This window comes from Zingiber officinale, chromosome 5A, assembly GCF_018446385.1.
Source record: "Zingiber officinale cultivar Zhangliang chromosome 5A, Zo_v1.1, whole genome shotgun sequence".
In the NCBI taxonomy this organism is placed as follows: domain Eukaryota; kingdom Viridiplantae; phylum Streptophyta; class Magnoliopsida; order Zingiberales; family Zingiberaceae; genus Zingiber; species Zingiber officinale.
The window spans coordinates 59,894,881-59,902,197 of record NC_055994.1 but is presented as its reverse complement, the minus strand read 5'-3'; positions in this window follow the sequence as shown (position 1 = coordinate 59,902,197).

The window sequence follows — 7,317 nt, the reverse complement described above, 5'->3', positions numbered from 1 at the left end:
ACAAACTTATAGCTTTCAGCAGTAAGAACAATGTCCAGATTTCTTTTCCAATCAATATAGTTGGGACTAGTAAGTTTGTTCTCTTTCAGTATAATGGTCAGTGGGTTGAAAGTCATCCTAAGAATCACAAAAACAAACTTTGGTCAAGACTCTAAATTTAGAATAATATTGATTCCTCAAACAATGCTATTTTTTAAAAAAAAATTAACCAACACCTCAAATCACCGTGAATATTGCATGCCATGTTAGTGTGGGCGTATACAAATTCAACATTTGTAAGAGGAGGGTGTGACCCATTAATTATCTTGTCATCCTAACTTTATGACAAATAAAATTAATAGTTGGTTTCACTTTGGTCACACAAAATAATAGCAGTGACTCCGTTGGGGAGGATACTATTGAATGCGTCTATGTGTATACTATTACTTGATACTAAGTCCATTAAATAGGATTGTGCCCCTTCAGTTGGAGAAGATCACACGCTCCTAAATAATTTCCTATAACCATCCATAAAGGAAGTTTGATCTAATGATCTGCAACAAACCCATCCATTGTGGAGGGAGGCACTCAGAGCCAACACGCAAGCTTGTTGCATCACTTACAAACCAGTAATGGAGACCATGGGATTTATTAAAATCCCTCTCCCACTTAGTTATTTAAAAATGAGGATTTTAACATATGCTAGCATACATCACATGCACATAAACATCACAGTAAATAAAAGCAATAAATTGGAAATTAATTTTCCAACTATTATGGTCTTTTTCTTCACTGTCTTCAGTATGCTCCAACCCTAGTTGTTGCCATCTTTAGCCACCATCATCGGGTTGAGTTGTCGCATCTATCTTGCTTCTTATTCCGCTGCGCCTCTAGTCCTCCAAAAGTACCACGCCTTGCAAGCATCCGATTCGCGACAAAAATAGAATTTTACATATATTGATCCTATATTCCATAAAGGAATGTACATGTATTCTAGATCAAACAAAAAAATAAAATCCTAATAACTAATAAAGCTCCTGCTGTTTTAAATATTACAATCATGCACACACAATAAATTATCCTTGACATGTCCAAGGGTCCAATCACACACAATATCTATATGCCATAATAGTTGGAGCCTGCAACCAAAAAGTTAGCACATCCTACTATTATCCTGCCTAAATTATGTATGACATGTGCATAATTAATTTGAAAACCAAAACACACAGAGGCAAACCCTAGCTCTGATACCAATTGATGGTTAGTCCTAGGAAAATGTACCGGTTCCACTATACAAAATTTTTTTGTACAAGTGTCGAACCTTTCCTTAAATAACCTATTGTGTTCTTTAGAAGTTAAATTAAGAATCATAGACGGAACTTAACATCATTTATTCCAAATTTAACTTATCTGTTCTTAATGGTTTAGATTTGAATCGCAAGCGGAACTTAACACTATTGATTCAAATCCACCTATGTTATTAATTCTATTAAATATTAATTTCCAAAATTGACTTCCAAGACTGCATGGCGAGGCACATGGTCTTCTTGGATATGGGAGCAACCACCACTGCCTAGACAAAGCCTTTTATGGAAAGCTAATATTTAATTTCCTTAAATAACTTTAGGTTAACCAAAAAGAACAATCAAATCACAAATTCAAAAAAGAAGAAAACACAAACTCGAAAAACTAGATCTAATTGCCTCTTGTGTTTGGAATTCTTACAAAGAAAATAACTAGTATGATGCGGAAGAAAATTACTAGTTATACCTTCTCTTTGCAAGCTAATGACCTCGAGATCTTTTGTCGTATTCCTCGCCTCGCCTTGGATGTCATGTGGGCGACGATCCTCCAAGATGAACATCACCCAATAGCTTTCTTCCTCTTCCTCTAAAATCCGGCCACCACCACCACCAAGGAGAAGAGAGCAAAGGGAAAGGAGAAGGAGAAGGGGCCATCCACCTAGAGAGACTCCACCAAGAGAATAAGAATTATTGTCCCATGAAGCCTCCCCACCCCTTCTTTTATATTAGTTGCCCAAGGCAAATAAGGGAAGAATTTTTACAAAAATTAAAATATTCCTCTAGCTTTTCCTTTTCCCGTTTAATTTTTCTTTTCTTTTCTCTTGATTGAATCAATCACCAAAAATAAATTTGATGAGTTTATAATTTTAAATATGGCCGGCCACCTTGCTTGGGCACCAAGCAAGGGTGGTCGGCCCTCATAAGAGGAAAAGAAATTTTAATTTTTTTTATAAAATTTTACAAGAAGAAAAACTCTTATAAAATTTTACAAGCTCTCTTTCCTAAAGTAGGAGTTAAAAAAGGAAAGTTCTAAAAATTAAAATCATGTTTTAAAATTTAAAACTTCTCTTATAAAATTTCCTTTTTTAACATAATGATAGAAAATTTTAATTTTAAAACTTATCTTCCTTTTTTTTCTTAAACCATGAGGATGGTTAAAAAAAAGAAAGTTTTAAAACTTTTAAAACTCTCTATTAAAACATGTGGCCTAGTTCAAATAAGGAAAGTTTTAAAAATTAAAATCTCTCTTTTAAAACTTATAGTTTTCTACAAAGAGAAGATTTTAAAAATTCAAAACAACCCTCCCTTTTGAATTATTGTGGCCGACCCCTTCATGCTTGGTCACCAAGCAAAGGGTCGACCCCTATAGAAGAGGATGTGGCCGGCCCTTGCTTGGTCACCAAGCATTGGACCGGCCCACTTCTTGGACACCAAGAAGAGCCTTACATTTGGATGGACTTGAGACTATAATGAGGCTACGACAGGGACCTAGAGAAGAAATTGATTTTGGCCTTTCGATGAGCTTGAGTATCCCGTTCTCGCCCTGAACACACAACTCAAGTTCATCGATAATAACTCATTCCACTAGAGAGTTATTATCTCACTACCACACCAATCCTAAATTACATTATGGGCTCCTTCTTATCATGAGTGTGTTAGTCTCCCTGTGTTTAAGATTACGAATGTCCATTAATTAAGTAAGTTACCAACAACTCACTTAATTAATATCTAACTCCAAGAGTAGTATCACTCAACTTCATTGTCAATAAGGACTAAGTCCACCTGCAGGGTTTAACATGGCAATCCTTATTAGCTCCTTTTGGGGACATTCTCAACCTAGATAACTAAGACACAGATTCCTTCTATAATCAACAACACACACTATAAGTAATATCATTTCCCAACTTATCGGGCATATTGATTTATCGAGTTAAACCTCACCCTTTGATAAGTCAAAGAAATAAATATTAAATATATGTGCTTGTTATTATATTAGGATTAAGAGCACACACTTCCATAATAACTAAGGTCTAGTTCTTTTATTAAGTTAGTACAAAAAGAACTTACCTAAAATGGTCCTACTTAATACACTTAGAGTGTACCAGTGTAATTTATTAATCAAGATAAATTAATACTTAATTACACTACGACTATTCTGATGGTTTGTTCCTTTCCATCTTAGTCACGAACAACTATTTATAATTTATAAAGAATCGACAACATGATCTTCTGTGTGTGACACCACACACCATGTTGTATACTATATAAATTAATTGAACAATTACATTTAACAAATAAATGTAGATATTGACCAATGTGATTCTTTTATTTCATCAAATAAATGTTTACAAAAGCCAGGCTTTTAGTATACACTCTAACAGAATTGACGCCTACTATTTCCTCTTCGAGGAATGCATCCTCACCTAGTCCTTTCAGGATAGTTTACCTTTTGCGAGACGTGTCCTCCAGACCAATTAGACTTTTGCTCAACGTCCGAGTCTTTAGGACTTTTCTGCTGGACATCCGATCCCCGACCCGTCTAGACTTCCACCTGGTTCGTGACCACCAGGATTTTCACCTAGAGTCCCCGACTCTAGGATTTCGTCCAAAGTGTTCGACCTGCCAAAACTTCACCTTGCCAAACTACAATTAGGACTTTCCATCACCTAGGGTTATCTCCTCCTAGGGTTTTCCACCTGCCTAGAATACACTAGGACTTTTGCCAAAGAACACTTTGGACTTTCCTGAAAGCTCATTAACACTCGTTAGATAACAAGACATTTTAACTTTAGACCCTTTGTCGTAATCAAAACTTAGGTTCGATCGTCTGGTTCTCCCTACACCAATAGGTACAACTGATGAAAAAGAGGAACCAATGTCAGGAGTCTGGAGGAACAAAAAGCACATCATGTGCTTCATGTGCAGGTGATCTGGATACTATAAAAATCAATGTTCAGGGAGAAGAAGACGAAAAAAAGTTAACATAATTAGGAAAAGTTATTCATGTCAGTACTATTGGCGCTACTCAGAATTCCATTCTTTTTCCCCTGTACAAAAATTTGTACAAGCACAGAACTTTTCCTAGCAACCCATGTACTTTTCAGAAGTTAAACTTGGATTGCAAACGAAACTTAACATTATTAATCCAAGTTCAACCCATGTGTTCATCAATAGTTAAACCATATTACAGAAGTTGATTAAATATCTATTTCAAGGATTGACTTCCAAGTTGTTGGCGAGGCACTCGACCTTCTTGGGTATGAGATCATCCACCACTTCTTAGTCAAAGCCTTTCAAAAAAAATTGAATATTTAAACTCCTTACAGTAAACCCTAGGTTAAACTACAGAGACCTCAATCAAAGTACAAGATCGCTAGCCTCTTGTGTTTCCACTTCAGGATCTATACAAAGGAAAAATAAACTAGTACACAGTGGAAATAATTAACTAGTTATACCTTTCTTTGTAGCTTAAAGACCTCTTGATCTTCTGCTGTATTCCTCTCTTCCTCTTGGACGTCGTGTGGACGATGATCTACCAAGACGCAAAAGTCACCCAAGCCCTTCTTTCTTCCAAGACTTTCGGCCACCAAGGAATCAAAGCTAGGAACACCACCTCTTGTTCTTCTTTCTTCCTTGTAACCCACCGGCCACAAGATGGTTGAAGCCTCTTGATGTCGTCGGCCTTAGGTGAGAAAGCAAGGGGAGAATAAGAATATGAGGGGTTCAGCCACAAGGAGAATAGAAGAGGAATAGAAATTGTGTAGATGATTATTCCCTCTAAGGTACCATCTATCCTCTTTTATAATCCTTAGTAATGGCTAAAAAGGAAAGATTTTAACAATAATTAAAATCTCTCTTTTAAATTTCCTATTGTGGATGGCTACAAAAGAAAAGTTTTAAAATTAAAAATCCCTCTTTTAAACATTATAGATGGCTAAAAAAGGAAAGATTTTTAAAATTAAAACCTCTCTTTTAAATCATGGTTACAAAAAATGAAAGTTTTAACAAAAATAAAATCTCTCTTTTAAACCATTGTAGATGACTACAAAAGGAAAGATTTTTAAATTTAAAACTCTCTTTTAAAACCATGTAGATGACTTCAAAAAAGGAAAGTTTTTAAAATTTAAAATCTCTCTTTTAATATATTGTAAATGGCTAAAAAAGAAAGATTTAAAAAATTAAAAAACTCACTTTTAAATCCATCTTGGTCGGTCCCTTGCTTGGACACCAAGCAAGGGGTGGTCGGCCCCTTGCTTGGGCACCAAGCAAGGATGTGGTTGGCCATAAGGATGACTTGGGTGGATGCGAGGCTTTATACATAAAGGCTACAATAGGGACCTAGAGGAGTTATGGTTTTGGCCTCCTGATGAGCTTGAGCTTCCTGTGTTCGACCCGAACACTCAACTTAAGTTCATCAATAATAACTCATACCACTTAAGAGTTATTATTGAACTATCATATCAATCCCATATTACATTATGGGTTCCTTCTTATCATGAGTGCGTTAATCTCCTTGTGTTTAAGATATCTAATGTCCATTAATTAAATGAGTTACTGATAATTCACTTAATTAACATCTAACTCCAAGAGTAGTACCACTCAACTTGATTGTCATGTTGGAACTAAGTCCACTTGTAGAATTTATATGATAATCCTTATGAGCTCCTCAAGGGGATATCATCATCCTAATAAATAGGACACAGTTTCCTTCTATAATCATTATCCTCTGTATTTTTCAATTTCTTTAAGAAAAATGTGAGCTCTATTCCCCCCCCCCCCCCCCCCCTAACACTTTACGATCCTACATATTGTTGTTCAAATTGTAAATCTAGAGAACCAACAAGTTATTGACATACTTGAATTGCTACCCATTCAAGATAACCATTTACCTCAATAGTCTCATGTGAAAGTGGCATTAAGGAGATCCACAAGACAAGTGAAGGAATGCAATTTCCACTGATTATGTTGTGTTCCCCCAGAATATGAGTTTGGCATAGGTATGGAAGATGATTCAACATCATTTGGTCAAGCCACACAATGTTCAAATATTGAAAAGTGAATGGAAGCCATAAGGAGTGAGTTGAAATCAATGGGCATTTAGGATCTAGTCGAATTTCCTAAAAGTGTAAAATTGATTGGATGTAAATAGATATTTAAAAATAAATGAGATTCAAGAGGTAATGTCAAGAGGTATAAAGTGTATCTAGTCACCAAAGTTTTTACTCAAAAGGAAAACATTAATTAGATTTCGATATATGAAACATATTTTGTGTTGGGTATACCGATCCATAGGGATTATTCTAAAGGTATACTTGGATTATTAAAAAAGGTCTATTTTGATAAAGTACTAAGTAAATTTGACATGAGTAATTGTGTACCAGGAGATACACTTGTAAAGGGTGACAAATTCAGTTTGCTCCAATGTTCAAAAAATGAACTAAAGAGAAAGAAAATGGAGAAATATCCCTATGCATCAACTAGTGAGAGTCTTATATGTTGGAACCCCAGGTTGTTTTGATGTGATCAAATAAGTTAAATTAGGTCCTGTGGTGTTTTGACCTTGTGTCTAAGTGTACAGGAACTTAGGAGTACAGGAAGTCGAGCGGAAGACACAGCTAACGAGAAGGATGGCACGGGAGAGAGAGACGACGGGCTCAGTGCGTCTGAGGGACGAGGTGCTACGGACGAGTACAACGATGGATGAGAAGGGAGTGTGCGGTGTATCCGAGGGATGAGAAACCGGAGCGAAAGATTGCTTGAGGAGCAAGAGACGCAGCCGGTGAGAAGGTCGGCGGGGAGAGAGCCGACGGGCTCGGTGCATCCAAGGGACGAAGAGCTACGAATGAGTATACTAGCGGACGAGAAGGAAGCACGCAACGATTCTAAGGGATGAGAAGCCGAAGCGAAAGCCTGCTCAAGAAGGCCGGAAGTTGGGTTCGGGTGAGCCCTATTTTGGATGGCCGAGATCACCCAAGCGAGTGGAGCCGGAGCGAAAAATTCAGACCGAAGTGAGCGGAGCCGAAGATGGAGGCCC